We start from the raw sequence: 17,572 nt of genomic DNA on the forward strand, positions 1-17,572 counted from the left end.
TTTATAAATAATATTAATAATTATTTTATTTTTAATCCAAATTTTCTGCCTCTCATTATTCCCTCTACTCATTGAAGTGGCAAGTGATATAATACACATTTTATATGTGAAATGATGCAAAAGATATTTCTATAATAGGCATGATTCAAAAATAATATGACAATAAAAATAATGTGATAAATAATGTCATCTGTCTACATTCAGAACTCATCTGGTCTCTGTCTTGTGTTTAATACCATTTTTCATTATGAGTCCTGTGGAACTGTGTTGGATTTTTATATTGTTCATATCAGCTACCTCTCTGACAGTTGGTCACAGTTAAACTATTGTTTCTGTAATCAATGAACTTGTTTTGTTTCTTTGCATCTCCTCATATCTCCTCAGGCTCTCTGAAAACTTATCTCTCATCTTTTCATATAAAACATTAATAATCCATCATAACAAAAGGCTAAACTTCTTTGTTCATTCCATAATTAATGACATATCATCAATTTCTATTTTATTGCTACCTCAAAAAGAGGAGCTGAAAATACATGTTGGATGGCTATGTTATGATTATGGAGAAGAAATAGGGACTCTCCTTATATCTCCTTTATATCCCTACAAAAACTTCAATATTGTAGCAATCTAGATAAGGGATAGAGTAAATTTCATGGATTATCTTTAAGTGGAAAAGAGGATAATTTGGGTTCAAGTCCTTGAAATAGGTAACCTTCCTAGAGGGATGTGAGATAACACAACCCACCTAGGAACTTCCCCAGGGCTAGTAAAGCTCAAAGCTTAAATTAGGGTAGAAAGAAGCAGGGCTGTCATTGGTGTGTATTCCTTCTCACTTTCTATGGCTGTGAGTTTTATATGATACCAGGTCCTTTCCTGGGCCAGGTATCCAGTCTCACACCCTTATTAAGATTTTGAGTTCTAGGTACAGTGGTTCTTGGAGAGGCTGTAATGTCACTAAATATAGACCATTCTCTTTAAATTATGAAGAGATACATTTTTTTTATCTCTTTACGCTGACCTGGGGTGACATGGTGCCTGACTATGTTCACTTATGACTATTGATTAGGACAAGGTTTATTTCATTTTCCAAACCATTAAGGCAATGACTGTTGTGGGTCTCTAGTCTGTGCTGCTTTAGTATGGAGATTTGATTTTCTTCTATCCTTTTAAAAATTAAATTGGTGAATGCTCAGTCTGTTTTATTTACTCTTCTTCGTCCCCACAATAATTTTCTATGGTAAGTTTTTTTAATATATATTTCCTCATTTTCCTACCCTTATTTCCTGACTTTTATTTTTATCTTAAAGGTTGACTCTGTTCTCAGGGTAGAGAGGGCATTTTCTTAAACATCAGGGTTTTCTTGATGCTACCCTCAGCTTTAGTTGTGGGTTCCTATACATTTCAGTTCTATTAAGGGGATATAATTGCCTGTGGTCTAGGAGCTCTGAAAGCCACCTCTCACTGCTGATTCAGTCTCCTTCAGGTTTTGCTAATGGCTTGTATGGTTCAGAGCATTCTGCGGCTAAAGGTGTCTGTGTTTATTTTGGGCAATGGATCTGGTCCTCATGCTGAGCTTACACTGGCAAGGCACACTGAGGACTGTCTTGTGTGGGGCTTCCATTCTTTACTGCACAATTAGACAGGGGCACTAACCCTTTGCATCCACTTGTTCAGGCAAAATGTACAAAAGTACAAAGAGACAGGTTGTCCTAGGTTCAAATCTAGACTCAGATACTTCCTAGCTGTGTGACCCTGGGCAAGGCACTTAACCCCCATTGTCTAGGCCTTACCACTCTTCTGCCTTGGAGACAATACGCAGTATTGATTCTTAGGTGAAAAGTAAGGGTTTTAAATTTTTTTAATAAAAAAAATAAAATGTAATTGGCCTTTAAGAGTTTAATTGTCAATATAGAAGGAAATCCTAATCTTTTTATTTCAAAGAATTTTGCCAAATTAAAAAGAAATTAGAATTCCTTTCACAATTTGAATTTGACCTCATATTCAACAAATTTTAAAAAGAGATAAAAGCATGGGTGTAGTAGATATTTGACTGATTGTGATTAGATAGATTTTTCTGCTGTTGAAGAAGAATTATTTTAGAGAACAGTTTGCAGGTCTGCATGTAATGTGTCTAAAATCTGCATACCCTTTTAACTAGGCAGTCTACTACTAGGAATACATCCAAAGGAAGCCAATGATAAATATATCTTTATATATGTTCCTGTGGATATGTGCATGTACACAGACGCGTGCACACACAATCACTACAAAAAGAGGCAAAAGGTAATCTCTTTTCTCAAGTAGCTTACAATTCTTCCCTTACTTCTTTGGAACTATCTCTTTTATCATTAATTACAAGATAATGTGATTCCAATTACATACATACATACATCTGTATATTTATACACACACAATAATTCTCTCTCTATTGAAGACATTTCTTCTGTTCTCTAATTTGTTTATATCACTCTTTAATGTCATTAGATACTCCTTTTAATTTCTCACAATATATGCTATGAGCTGTCACTTATGCATACTTTCCACCACACTACTTACTTGTGGTAATAGTATACAAAGATGTGAATTCATTAATTCATATGAAGTTTACTTCATATTCTGCAAATCATTTAAGATAATTTCTTTATGTTTTTGTTTTTATTGTTATTTACACTGTGGAACTTTAGTTAAGACATCTCATCTGCAAAAAAGGGGGATAATTTTGTTTCCTCCTTGATTAAATTTAGTTTCCTAATTTCTTATTCATTTATTTTTTTTAAATTTTTTTAAACCCTTAACTTCTGTGTATTGTCTCCTTGGTGGAAGAGTGGTAAGGGTGGGCAATGGGGGTCAAGTGACTTGCCCAGGGTCACACAGCTCGGAAGTGTCTGAGGCTGGCTTTGAACCTAGGACCTCCCATCTCTAGGCCTGACTCTCAATCCACTGAGCTACCCAGCTGCCCCTTCTTATTCATTTCTGATTGGTGATCTATCATGACTTATGATATTTGAACAGAAATAATGGCAATGCATAGTCTCACTTTAAATCTTATCTCATTGAAACAAGTTCTAGTTAATACCCATTAAATAAAATGCTAGCCCTCTGTGTCAGAAATATGCTACTTATATATCAGTGAAATAGTCCTTGATAGTAATATTTGCTAGGGTTTTATAATGGGTGTTTTTTGACAATTGATGCTTGATAATTGGTTGATAATTGATAATCCATGGATATTTTTTTCATTTTTCAGTGTTAAATTTAAAAATAATGTTACATTAAAATTCCCACATAACTCTCTACTTCTCCTTCCTTATCCTCATTAGATAAGGCATCATTTGAGAAAAATATATGTGAATATATTAAACTAAGACTTTGTTATTTCAATTTGTCATTTTATTTTCCGGTGTGAGCACATATAAGGACTATATCAAACAATATTTATATTTCTGTCTATAATATTCCCTTTGTTCTGCTCATTTCACATTTCCACAATTTCATCTGGTCTTTCCTTTTTTTAATTAACTTGCTTATAATTTGTAAGGATACAGTAGTATTCCATCACCATCCTAGGCAACAACATATTCCATTCCTCAGTTGATGGGGGTCCCCTCAATTTTCAATTATTTGCCATCAGAAAAATGGCTTTTATAATCTCTTGGTACATGTAAGTACATCTTTCTTTCTCATAAGTTCCTCAGCATTGTTCTTCATCATTGTATTGCTATTAGTAGAGAAGTCCATTATGTTTGATTGTACCACAGTGTATCAGCCTCTGTATACACTGTTCTCCTGGTTCTGCTCATTTCACTCTGCATCAAGTCCTGGAGGTCATTCCAGTTTACATGAAATTCACTCAGTTTATTTCTTTCAGCAAAATAGTATTCCATCACCAGCAGATACAACAATTGGTTCAGCCACTCCCCAATTGAACGGCATATTCTCATTTTCCAGTTTTTCCGCCAAAAATAAAAACAGTACAACAATAAATTTTTATAAAAGTCTTTTTCCTTATAAGCTCTTTGGCATGTAAACCCAGCAATGGTGTGATTGGATCAAAGGTCAGACAGTCTTTTACTACCCTTTGGGCATAGTTCAAAATTGCCATCCAAAATGGTTGGATCAATTCACAACTCCACCGGCAATGCATTAATGACCCAATTTTGCCACATCTTCTCCAACATTTATTACTTTCCCTTGCTGTCATTTTATGTAATACCCAAGGTGTGAGGTGGTACCTCAGAGTTGTTTTAATTTGCATTTCTCTAATTATAAGAGATTTAGAACACTTTCTCATGTGCTTATTGATATTTTTGATTTCTTTTTTTTTAACCCTTAACTTCTGTGTATTGGCTCATAAGTGGAAGAGTGGTAAGGGTGGGCAATGGGGGTCAAGTCACTTGCCCAGTGTCACACAGCTGGGAAGTGTCTGAGGCTGGCTTTGAACCTAGGACCTCCCCTCTCTAGGCCTGACTCTCAATCCACTGAGCTACCCAGCTGCCACAATTTTTTATTTTTTTATCTGAAAATTGCTTATTCATGTCTCTTGCCCATTTATCAATTGGGGAATGGCTTGATTTTTTGTACAACTGATTTAGCTCCTTGTATATTTGAGTAATTAGGCCTTTGTCCTAGTTTTTTACTATAAAGATTTTTTCCCATTTGTTGCTTCCCTTCTAATTTTGGTTGCATTGGTTTTGTTTGAAAAAAAAACCTTTTTAATTTAAGGTAATCGAAATTATTTATTTTGTATTTTGTAAATTTTTCCAACTCTTCCTTGGTTTTGAAATCTTCCCTTTCCCAGAGATCTAACAAGTATACTATTCTGTGTTTGCCTAATTTACTTATAGTTTCCTTCTTTATATTCATGTCATTCACTTATTCTGAATTTATCTTGGTATAACATGTGAGATGTTCATCTAGACCCAATCTCTCCCTTATTGTTTTACAATTTTCCCAGCAGTTTTTGTCAAATAGTGGATGTTTGTCCCAAAACCTGGGCTCTATGGATTTATCATAGACTGCCTTGCTGAGGTGACTTTCCTCAAGTCTATTCCACTGATTGTCCCTTCTGTCTCTTAGCCAATAACATATATTTTGGTTTATTTTTTATTAAGAATATTTTCCTATGGATTCATGATTCATATTCTTTCCCTCTCCCCAAAACTCCACCACTATAGCTGCCATGCAATTGACTAGGTTTTACACTTGCCATTGATCAAGACTTATTTCCATATTATTGATACACTAGGGTGATTATTTAGCATCTACATTCCCAATAATATCCCCATCAACCCATGTGCTCAAGCATTGTTTTTCTTCTGTGTTTCTACTCCCATAGCACTTCCTTTAAATGTGGATAGCTTTCTTTCTCATAAGTCCCTCAGAATTGTTCTGGTTCATTTCACTGCTGCTAGTAGAGAAGTCCATTGTGTTTGATTGTACCACAGTGTATCACTCTCTGTATACACAGCTCTCCTGGTTCTGCTCCTTTTACTCTGCATCAATTCTGGAGGTCATTCCAGTTCATATGAAATTCCTCCACTTCATTATTCCTTTGAGCATAATAGTATTCCATCACCAGGAGATACAACAATTTGTTCAGCCATCCCCCAATTAAAGGACATTCCCTCCTTTTCCAATTTTTTTGCCACCACAAAGAGTGCAGCTATAAATATTTTTGTACAAGTCTTTTGCCCTATGATCTCTTTGGGGTATAAACCTGTCAGTGGTATGATTGGACCAAAGGACATTCAGTCTTTTAGAGTCCTATGGGCATAGTCTGAAATTGCCATCTGGAATGGATTTATCAATTCACAACTCCATCAGCAATGCATTAATGTCCCAATTTTGCCACATCCCCTCTAATAGTCACCATTGTACTTAGCTATGATGTTAGCTAATCTGGTAGGTGTGAGGTGGTAGCTCACAATTGTTTTGATTTTCATTTCTCTAATTATTAGAGATTTAGAACACTTTCTCACTTGCTTATTGATCATTTTGATTTCTTAGTCTGAAAATTATCTATCCATATCCCTTGCCCATTTATAAAATGGGGAATAGCTTTCTTTTTTTACAAGTGAGTTACCTCCTTATATATTTGAGTAATTAGATCTTTGTCCGCATTTGTTATAAAGATTTTCTCCCAATTTGTGGCTTAACTTCTAATTTTGCTTACATTGGTTTTGTTTGTGCAAAAACTTTTTATTTAAGGTAATCAAAATTATTTTACATTTTGTAATTTTTTCTAACTCTTCCTTGGTTTTAAAAACTTCCCTGTCCCAGAGATCTGGAAAGTATACTATTCTGTGCTCACCTAATTTACTTATAGTTTCCTTCTTTATATTCAAGTCATTTACCCATTCTAAATTTATCTTTATATAAGGTGTGAGATGTTGATTTGGACCAAATCTCTCCCATATCGTTTTCCAATTTTCCCAGCAGTTTTGGTCAAATAGAGGATTTTTTGTCCCAAAAGCTGGCCTCTTTTGGGTTTATCATACACTGTCTTGCTGACATCACTTACCCCAAGTCTATTCCACTGATCCTCCCTTCTGTCTCTTAGCCAGTACCATATTGTTTGGGTTACCTCTGCTTTATAGTATAGTGTAATATCTGGTACTGCTAGGCCACCTTCCTTCATGGTTTTTTTTATTATTTCCCTTAATATTCTTGATCTTTTGTTCTTCCAAATAAACTTTGTTATAGTTTTTTTCTAATTCAGTAAAAAAGTTTTTTGGTAGTTTGATAGTTATAGCACTAAATAAGTAAATTAATTTGGGTAGGATGGTCATTTTTATTATGTTAGCTTGTCCTACCCATGAGCACTCAATGTTTTTCCAGTTTTTTAGATGTAGTTTTAATTGTGTGGAAAGGGTTTTGTAGTTTTGTTCATATAATAATCCTGTTTTTGTCTTGGCATATAGGTTCCTAAGTATTTTATATTGTCTAGGGTGATTTTAAGTGGAATTTCTCTTTCTACCTGTTCCTGCTGCAATGTGTTGGAAATATATAGAAATGCTGATGATTTATGTGCATTTATTTTGTATCCTGCAACTTTAGTAAAGTTGTTGATTATTTGTACACGCTTCTTAGTTGATTCTCTAGGATTTTTTAAGTAGACCATCATATCATCTGCAAAGAGTGATAGTTTGGTCTCCTCATTGCCTATTATAATACCTTCAATTTCTTTTTCTTCTTTAATTGCTACTTCTAGAGTTTCTGGTACAATGTTATGTAATAGAGGTGATAATGGGCATCCTTATTTCACTCCTGATCTTATTGGGAATGCTTCTAATTTATCCCCATTGAAGATGGTATTTGTTGATGGTTAAAAAATTTTTATTTTTAGGAAATGACCTCCTTTTCCTAAACTTTCTAGTGTTTTTGTTAGGAATGGGTGTTGTATTCTGTCAAAGGCTTTTTCAGCATCTATTGAGATAATCATGTGGTTTTTGTTGGTTTGCTTGTTGATATGGTCAATTATGTGAATGGTTTTCCTAATGTTGAACCATTCTTACATTCCTTGTTTAAATCCCACCTGATCACAAAGAATAACCCTCGTGATCACTTGTTGGAGTCTTTTTGCTAGTATATTGTTTAAGATTTATTGCATCTATGTCCATTAAGGAGATTGGACTGTAGTTTTCTTTCTCTGTTTTTGATCTACCTGGCTTTGGGATCAGTACCATGTTTGTGTCATAAAAGGAGTTTGGTAGAACTCCTTCTTTGCTGATTATGTCAAATAGTTATTGGAATTACTTGTTCTTTGAAGGTTTGATAGAATTCATTTGTGAATCCATCTGCTCCTGGGGATTTTTTCTTAGGGAGTTCTTTGATGGCTTCTTCAATATTTTTATCTGAGATGGGATTACTTAAGTATTCTATTTCTTCTTCTGTTAATATAGGCAATTTATATTTTTGTAAATATTGTAGTAGTGTGTTAAAGGAAGATATTTTGGAGACAGAGTTGGTTGTTTTCAAGTGTATAATTAGCAGATGTTTCCCATTTTTCCCATAACATTTAAAACTTTAATATATTGTTTATTTAATTGTAACATTCTTTTCATTTTATATGTTGACTCCTGAATTCTCTATACCTTCCACTATTTCTTCCATTCACTGAGAAGGAAAGGAATATGATAAAATACATGGGACATCATGCAAAACATGTCTATATTAGCCTTGTCTCAAAAGAAAAAGAAAAAAGTGAGGAATTAAACTCCATTTTAGAATAGGAGTTTCTCATTAATCTCTCAATTAGTGTCTAGTATGTTTTCAGGATCAATTATTTGCAATTGTCTTGGATTATGTTATTGTTCAAAGAAGTCAATCTATAGTGTCAGCAAGACAGTGTATGATGAACCCAAATATTTATAGCTGCGCTTTTTGTAGTGGCAAAAAACTGGAAAATGAGGGGATGTCCTTCAATTGGGGAATGGCTGAACAAATTGTGGTATATGCGGGTGATGGAATACTATTGTGCTAAAAGGAATAATAAACTGGAGGAATTCCATGCAAATTGGAGAGACCTCCAGGAAGTGATGCAGAGTGAAAGGAGCAGAGCCAGAAGAACATTGTACACAGAGACTGATATACTATGGTAAAATCAAATGTAATGGGCTCCTGTACCAGCAGCACTGCAATGACACAAGACAGCTCTGAGGGATTTATGGTAAAGATGCTACCCACACTCAGAGGAAGGACTGCAGGAGAGGAAACATATAAGATAAACAATTGCTTGAATGCATGGATTGAGGCGGACATGAATGGGAAATAGACCCTGAACAAGGACACTTGTTACAACCAGTGGAAATGTGCGTTGGCCATGGGTGAGGGGAGAGCGGGGGGTGAAGGGGAAAGTAGGGGCATAAAGTATGTAAACAGATTAAAAACAAATATTAATAAATGTCTAATAAAAAAAAGTCAATCTTTCCCAATTGATCACCACAAATACAGTGTTATTACTGAGCACTATGTCCTGGTCCTTCTTGTTTCCCTTTCCATCAGTTCACAAAAACTTTGCCATATTTCTGCCAAGTGCATTGGTATTTCCCTTAGCACAATAGAACTCCATCAGAAATATTCAACTATTCAGCACAATTTATTCAGCTGATGAACATACCCTAAATTTGCAATTCTTTGTCACATTGAAAAGAGAAGTTATACATATTTTTGTATACATAGAACATTTTCCATTTTCTATGATATCTTTTGCACATAGATCTAATATTCTTAATGCTCAGTAAATGGGTATGAGAAAATTATATGCCTTTGGACATAGATCCAAACTGCTCTGCAGTGTGAATGGAGATGTTCACAGCTCTACTAATAATTAGCATGTTAATTTTCTCCCTCATAATCTTCAGCGTTTGTTTTGTTTTTTTTTTTCTGATGACCTCAAACTGGCATAACACAGGTGTTTCAATACCTATTTTTCTAATTTATAGAGTATTTTTTCCATATGATTGTATTTAGCTTTGATTTCTTCTTCTGAAAGAAAAACTTGCTTGTAATTTCTGACCATTTATCAAGTGGAGTATTGTTTAAATTTCATAAGTTTCTCTCAGGTTTAGACTAAATATGTATTTCAAAAATGAACTCTTTACCAGAATATCAGGCTGTTAATTTTTTTTATACTACTTGGTGCTCTTTGGTATAATGTAATTCCCCTAATTATCTCATTTAATTAGGCCTGTTTTGCCTTTTGTTTTGTCAGAAATCATGATTGGTACCTTTTGATTTTTGACCGCAACAAAATACTATAAATTCGACTCCAGTCTTCATTTTAATTCTAAGATCTTTTTGTTTCCCATGTTTTTATTGCACCCAATATATTGTCTAATTTTATTTTTTATGAATTCTGCACTAATTATGTTTATGGGTGAATTGATCTAAATTACACTCATATTCATGATTAAACCATTACCTATTTCTATCTATTATATTTTCTTATTTTTTCCTTTGTATTCTTTTTGTGTTCTGTCTTCTCCTTAAAACTCTGCTTTCTCTTCATTTTCCTAGTCTTTTACTTTATTTTATTCCCTTCACTAATACTTCTTTGGGAATCAACCATTGCCTGCCCACTTTTATTTCCCTTTCCACTGCAAAAGTTCTTTCTTAGGTGCCTCTTTTATATAAATTAATTTCTCTATTTGTTCTCTCACTTCCAACAAAATAATTATCTTCATATTTTTAAAATTGTTCTTTCACAAACTTTCCTCAATTTGTGTTATTATTTCATTTTCTTCCAATCAATCTTAATGAAACAACCTCTTTCCTTTTCTCTTCTACTGGAATTATTTTCCTTTATTTTTTTCAATGAACTTTTCGGAATTTTTTACTCATTTAATTATTTGTATTCTCCTTTTCTTCTTTGCCTTGAATTTCATCAGTATGAATTGAAATGGTCCTTTAATCTTAAATTTACCTTATCAAATATTCTATAGATCTTGGATAGTCTTTTCTCAAATTAAAAAAAAAACTTCTGCTTTTGAAAGCCATAAGCTGTCTGTGAATAAAGATTTTACAAAGAATTGGCAGATATCAGAGATATTTGAAAGAACTTCATGATTTGGTGGAGGGAAATTAAAATTACTTTTTAGGTCTGTTCATTATCTAGAACATATCTGAAATATTATTCCTCTGTCACCTGGGTCTTCCTAGGAAAAAAGAGAAATAGAGTGCAGAGTGCTAGGTAAAGCTCAGTAAGAAGAATTTTACAAAAAGGGAATGGTAGCTTTTGTAATCTTCAAACACATAGCCCATCTTCTGTTGATTATCAAATCTTAGAAGAGTGAATGTAACAAACTTCTGCCCTTGCTTTCAGCTCCACCACTTCCTGAAGTGTGTTAATCCAGTCAATGGAATCAAAGATGAGTTATGTGGGGACAGAACCTGGATGACTGCTGAGACATATGATATCCTGAATTTTAAATCATTATCTGATAACATTTGGACATAGGTGAAAGTTGGAGAAGTGATTACTCATGAAAAAGAATTAAGCATTAATGAAGAGGACATAGATTGGCCAGAAGATTTCCCTCAGGTAAGATTCAGGTGAATAATGAGAGCTGCATAAATGAGGCTGTTAGAAGCCTGAACACTGTTGTTTTTTCATTAGACCCCAGAACGTCCTGAAGATATTGGGAATGACTAGGACAGGACGGAAGCATCAACTTTTCTCTTTTGCTCTCAGTAAGATAGAACCTTGATTCCTTTGATTTCCTTTTCTTAATACTCTTTTAAAAGTCTTTCTGATTAAGTTATATAATGTTCTGAATTCATCATATGATGAAAATCTTGAAATATATCAGATCAAGTGGGTAAGATCGATTAACAACAGGATGGAGAGTGGAAAATTGTTACCCTCCAAAAAGACCTAGAACACTAAAGGGTAGCTGACATAAACTTTTGATCATGAGTTTGTGTTCCCAAGTTTTTCCATGACTGCTTTTATAGATTCTTAATTAAACTGTGTTTGCATAATGGGAAGAGTGTCAGGAGTCAGGGACACTCCTTTTCCCCACTTCAAATCTGGCTTCAAATGCTTAACAGCTATGAATGAGGGCAAGTCACTTAATCCTTTTCCCTTCAGTTTTTTATGTTTGTAAAATCTGCTGGAGAAGGAAATAGTAAAGCACTCTAGTATCTTTGGCAAGAAAATCCCAAAGAGGTTTCTGAAAAATTGCACAAATGCAAAATGATTGAACAACAAATAAAATGTTTTGGGTATTCCTCTTCTGATATAGAACTTATATAGAGATTCAATTCTATTTGTCTGTGAAAAGTCATAAATCCCACCTTCTATGAATAAGTAGATGTACCTCCAAATTCCAGAATAAGAAATAAGATCAATCATTCAAATCATTTGAATCTTATTAACAAATCAGATTCAATAAAAATGTTAATTAATAATTTATTTTAATCTTTTAATTTATAATTTATTATAAACTCTCTAAAGTTATGACTCTAAAAAATTCAGGATAGCTTACTCAAATCCAAACAACAGGACTTTTTTAGTAAACAAAAATAAAAAGAAATATTTCCTCTCCTGTGAGGAACACATTACCTCAACATTTCTTGTACAAAATGAAGTTCACTTTAGAGATACACTACCATATATGTGGTGGGAAATATGCTATCAACACATTTGTATTTTAAATATGGAACAACTATATTGTGTCTTGTGGAGATTCTGTTCTTATTCATGATTTTAGGAAAATTTGATATGGAGTAGAAGAGGGAAAATTGCGATAAAATCTCCATTCAAAAATATATCATCCCTGCACTTCCAAACTTCAAATATGTTATTCTAAATGTCTGGTCTAAAAGATATCTTAAATCTTCATTTCCTCAGTGAATCTCCCTTTTAGCAATCATTATTACACATATTTTTTTCTCTTCTTTTTATGGAAAATCAGACTCCAAGTTCTCCTTGCAGTGTGGCCTGTAGCACTGACCGCAGGAAGCAATCTCTTGAAGGCCAGCCCATCTGCTGCTTTGACTGTACCCTATGCCCTGATGGGAAAATTTCCAATAAAACAGGTAGATTACTACAGAGAAAAAGGTTTCCAAAATTATAGACATTGGATTTCTTTCTTTTTATTTAATTTTAGTTTTGTGGCTGTTAGTTAAAACTAACTTCATAAAAAAAACTAACTTCATTTTGAGGTTTCGAATACAGAGAATACATTATAACAGATTTATATTAATGTATTGACATTATATCTATAAAATAACCTATACATTTAAACACATTTTGTAAATTATAGCAAAATTATTTTCAAATTAAAATTGTGTTTATTATAGTCAACTTAATATTTTCTTTTAAGAAAATTCTATTAAACATTCAATATTGTTCCAATATCTAATGGTTTTATCTTACGATTAAAAAGATCAATTCATAATCTAATCACATCCAATTTAAAACAAAATTTTTTAAACATTTATTAATATTCATTTTTAACCTGTTTATATGCTTCATGCCCCTACTATCCCCTTCACCCCCCACTCACCCCCCACCCATGGCCAACGCACATGTCCACTGGCTGTAACATGTGTCCTTGTTCAGGGCCTATTTCCATATTGTTGTTAGTTGCATTGGTGTGGTCATTTCGAGTCTACATCCCCAATCATGTCCTCCTCAGCCCATGCATTCAAGCAATTGTTTATCTTCTATGTTTCTTCTCCTGCAGATCTTCCTCTGAATGTCAGTAGTGTTCTTTACCATAAATCCCTCATAGCTGTCTTGTGTCATTGCATTGCTGCTAGTACAGAAGTCCATTACATTCGATTTTACCAGAGTATATCAGTCTCTCTGTACAGTGTTCTTCTGGGTCTGCTCCTTTCACTTTTAATCAGTTCCTGGAAGTCATTCCAGTTCACATGGAATTCCTCCATGTTATTATTCCTTTGAGCACAATAGTATTCCATCACCAGCATATTCCACAATTTGTTCAGCCATTCCCAAATTGAAGGGCATCCCCTCATTTTCCAGTTTTTTGCCACTACAAAAAGCGCAGCTATAAATATTTTCGTACAAGTCTGTTTATCTATGATCTCTTTGAGGAACAAACCCAACAATGGTATGGCTGGATCAAAGGGCAGGCATTCTTTTATAACCCTTTGAGCATAGTTCCAAATTGCCATCAAGAATGGTTGGATCAGTTCACAACTCCACCAACAATGCATTAATGTCCCAATTTTGCCACATCCCCTCCAACATTCATTACTCTCCCCTTCTTTCATTTTAGCCATTCTGCTACGTGTGAGGTGATACCTCAGAGTTGTTTTGATTTGCATTTCTCTAATTATTAGAGATTTAGAACACTTTCTCATGTGCTTATTGATACTTTTGATTTCTTTACCTGAGAATTGCCTATTCATGTCTCTTGCCCATTTATCAATTGGGGAATGGCTTGATTTTTTATACAATTGATTTAACTCCTTATATATTTGAGTAATTAGACCCCTGTCAGAGTTTTTTGTTATAAAGATTTTTTCCCAATTTGTTGTTTCCCTTCTGATTTTGGTTGCATTGTTTTTGTTTGTACAAAAGCTTTTTAGCTTAATATAATCAAAACCATTTAATTTAAATTTTGTAATTTTTTCTAACTCTTGCTTGGTTTTAAAATCCTTCCTTTCCCAGAGATCTGATAGGTATACTATTTTGTGTTCACTCACCTTATTTATAGTTTCCCTCTTTATATTCAGGTCATTCACCCATTCTGAATTTATCTTGGTGTAGGGTGTGAGATGTTGATCTAAACCTAATCTCTCCCATATTGTTTTCCAAATTTCCCAGCAGTTTTTGTCAAATAGTGCATTCATGTCCCAAAACTCTCTTTGGGTTTATCATACACTGTCTTGCTGACGTCATTAACCCCAAGTCTATTCCACTGATCCTCCCTTCTATCTCTTAGCCAGTAACTTATTGTTTTGATTACTGCTGCTCTGTAGTATAGCTTAATATCTGGTACTGCTAGGCCCCCTTCCTTCACATTTTTTTTCATTATTTCCTTTGATATTCTTGATCTTTTGTTATTCCAAATGAAATTTGTTATAGTTTTTCCTAATTCAGTAAAGAAGTTTAAAACAAATTTTAACTGTAATTCTGAAACAGATTTCTTAAAATACAAAAATATAACATAAATTAAAAATAGAGTGTTAATGCATAATATGATATATTTAAAATGAAGTACAAAGAATGGGAACAAAAACAATTCTTTATACCCTGATAAGTATTTTGCATTTAAACAAAAAGACATTAAAGAATTATTTAGTATTTGAAACTAATGAATATACTAATGGGTTTATATCAGTTTATTTCTCTTTCCCCGTACTCTGCCATTTCCAGTGCATAGGCAGAATAGAGTATATAAGACTTAGAACCATCTTTTGTGATGCTTGCTTCTCTTTTTTTTCTTCGTTGGTTGCTAAGACTAAATAAAATAATGAAGGTCTAACATACTAAGAATTCATGACTGCCTCCATATCTTTTTTTTTTTAATTTTAAACCCTTAACTTCTGTGTATTGACTTATAGGTGGAAGATTGGTAAGGGTAGGCAATGGGGGTCAAGTGACTTGCCCAGGGTCAAACAGCTGGGAAGTGTCTGAGGCCGGATTTGAACCTAGGACCTCCCGCCTCTAGGCCTGGCTCTCAATCCACTGAGCTACCCAGCTGCCCCCCTGCCTCCATATCTTAATGGGAAAAAGGACTAAAAGATTATTAATCTCATGGTGCTAATATTCAAATGAAATGGAGATACTGAGTGTAGAATTTCCATGTAGAAATCACAAAGGGTGACTAGTCACTCTATTTTCTGCCTTCTATTGATTCATTTTATTTATATATTTTGAATAAGGCTTCATGGTAAGAAATGGTTCATATTCAATATTTCCATATCATAACTAAATTGACACCCACACTCTAATTGAATAATTAATTCTTTCCAAGCCACCACAGTGTTTGAATAATGCTATTTAATCAAATTTCTTTTACTATAATCTTTCTCTTATACATCTCTAAATTTCACTCTCTACCTACATCTCATGAGCTTAAATAAAAATCCAAGTTAATGAGTATACAATTTATCAATAGTTCAGGTAAAATATAGTAAAGAATTAGATATTTATATACATTTATAAGAAACACACCTGGTGAGAGTAATAGTCCCTGATCCTGAAATAATTGTTATGTATACGATAAAAGTATCATCTGGATGAGTGGAAATTCTGAAGAAGGCAGGTTTGAAATCACCACTTAATAACCTGAGGAAAGTATGGAGCCATTACTATAGATTCACAACATTGTTTCCAATATAAAAACTCAAAATATTTATGAAAACTATCAGTAACCACTTTCAGTGGAGTATGTGTGATTTCCTTCAATAGAATCCTGGACCTGAGGGTTTGAAATTGTGAATTTTATTTAAAAGATTGTTATATAAAACAATACTGGATAAATTATTCCCTATTTCCTTGCTATTGTGAGAATATTATATATATATATATATGTATATACAAATATATGCATGTCACTTAGGCCTTACATTGGATAGTTAAATTTTAGAATGGGTCACAGTTTCATTTACATTTAAAAATATATTCCAGAATGAATAATTAATGAATAATTAGCTATTTTATCCATAAGCAGAGATAAGGAGAAACTGAGATATGTATTTATTTTATTAACTATCTAGAATTCTCATTCTTCTGAATGAGAAGGTAAAGTCCAAAACAATCTGAGCTTTATGTGGAAAGACTAATACTGAACTTTACTGGAGATAGAAAACTATGCTGTATATAAAACAGAGTGAGATTCATTTTTGTTATATTCCCAGATACAGAACAGTGTCTGCAATGCCCTGAAGAACAGTACCCAAGCAAGGAGAAAGATAGATGCTTGCTCAAAACAGTGACTTTCCTGTCTTATGAAGAGACTATGGGAATGATTCTGGCCTCTGCAGCTCTCTGCTCCTCCATCCTCACACCTCTGTCCTCGAAGTGTTTGTAATGCACAGAGACACTCCCATAGTTAAAGTCAATAATCGCAGTCTTAGCTACATTCTGCTCACTTCTCTCACCCTTTGCCTCCTTTCTTCCTTACTCTTCATTGGTCGTCCTGCTCCAACTATCTGCATCTTAAGATAAATCACATTTGTTATTGTGTTCTCAGTGGCTATTGCTTCCATATTGGCCAAAATCATCACTGTGGTTCTGACCTTTAGGGTCACTAAGCCAAGTAGCAAGCTGAGGAGGTGACTGAGATCAGCAGTATCTTATTCCCTCATTTTCATTTGTACCCTTATCCAGATGTGCCTCTGTGGCATCTGGCTGGGGACATATCCTCCATTCCTTGAAAAGGATACACTCTCTGAGGCCTCCATCTTTGTCATTCAGTGTAATGAGGGTACCCTTGTTTCCTTCTACTGTGTCCTTGGCTCCATGGGCTTCCTGGCCTTGGTTAGCTTTACATTGGCTTTCCTGGCCAGGAATCTGCCAGATACTTTCAATGAAGCCAAGTACCTGACATTCAGCATGCTGGTGTTTTGCAGTGTCTGGATTTCATTCTTGCCCACATTTCATAGCTCCAAAGGGAAGGTTACTGTGGCAATGGAGATCTTTTCCATTGTGGTCTCCAATGCTTGGATTCTCACATGTACCTTTACTCCCAAATGCTATGTGATCCTTCTGAGGGCAGACAGAAATATTCTGGAGATATGGAAAAACAAAGCTAATCCTTGAGAGGCAATGTGTTCTCAAACTCTTCCTCACCATTCATAGAGATGTAGCTCCTGATCCTTAATGAATGATTTAAAATAATCTAGCTTTTATTCCATTTATATTCTGTTATCATCATCTCTTTCTTTTGTACTAGACTCAAAAAGTATTTTGAAGAAAGTCATATTGCTTGATTTCTAAAGAGAGGTCGATTTAAATTAATACGTATATAAAATACCCTCTAAAGAGCAGATCCTTAATATGTTGATGAAGATGAAAATAATACTACAAAATAAACAAATAAATAAACAAACAAATAAATACATATATACATATATATACATATGTATATAT

At 33.9% G+C, this 17,572-nt stretch overlaps 1 pseudogene; it reads right to left on the reverse strand.

The window, feature by feature from the left end:
* The window catches only part of LOC123252741, a 380,070-nt pseudogene that overhangs the window by 351,033 nt on the left and 11,465 nt on the right, over positions 1–17,572 (reverse strand).

The sequence above is a fragment of the Gracilinanus agilis genome, chromosome 6, assembly GCF_016433145.1.
Source record: "Gracilinanus agilis isolate LMUSP501 chromosome 6, AgileGrace, whole genome shotgun sequence".
Taxonomy (NCBI): Eukaryota; Metazoa; Chordata; class Mammalia; order Didelphimorphia; family Didelphidae; genus Gracilinanus; species Gracilinanus agilis.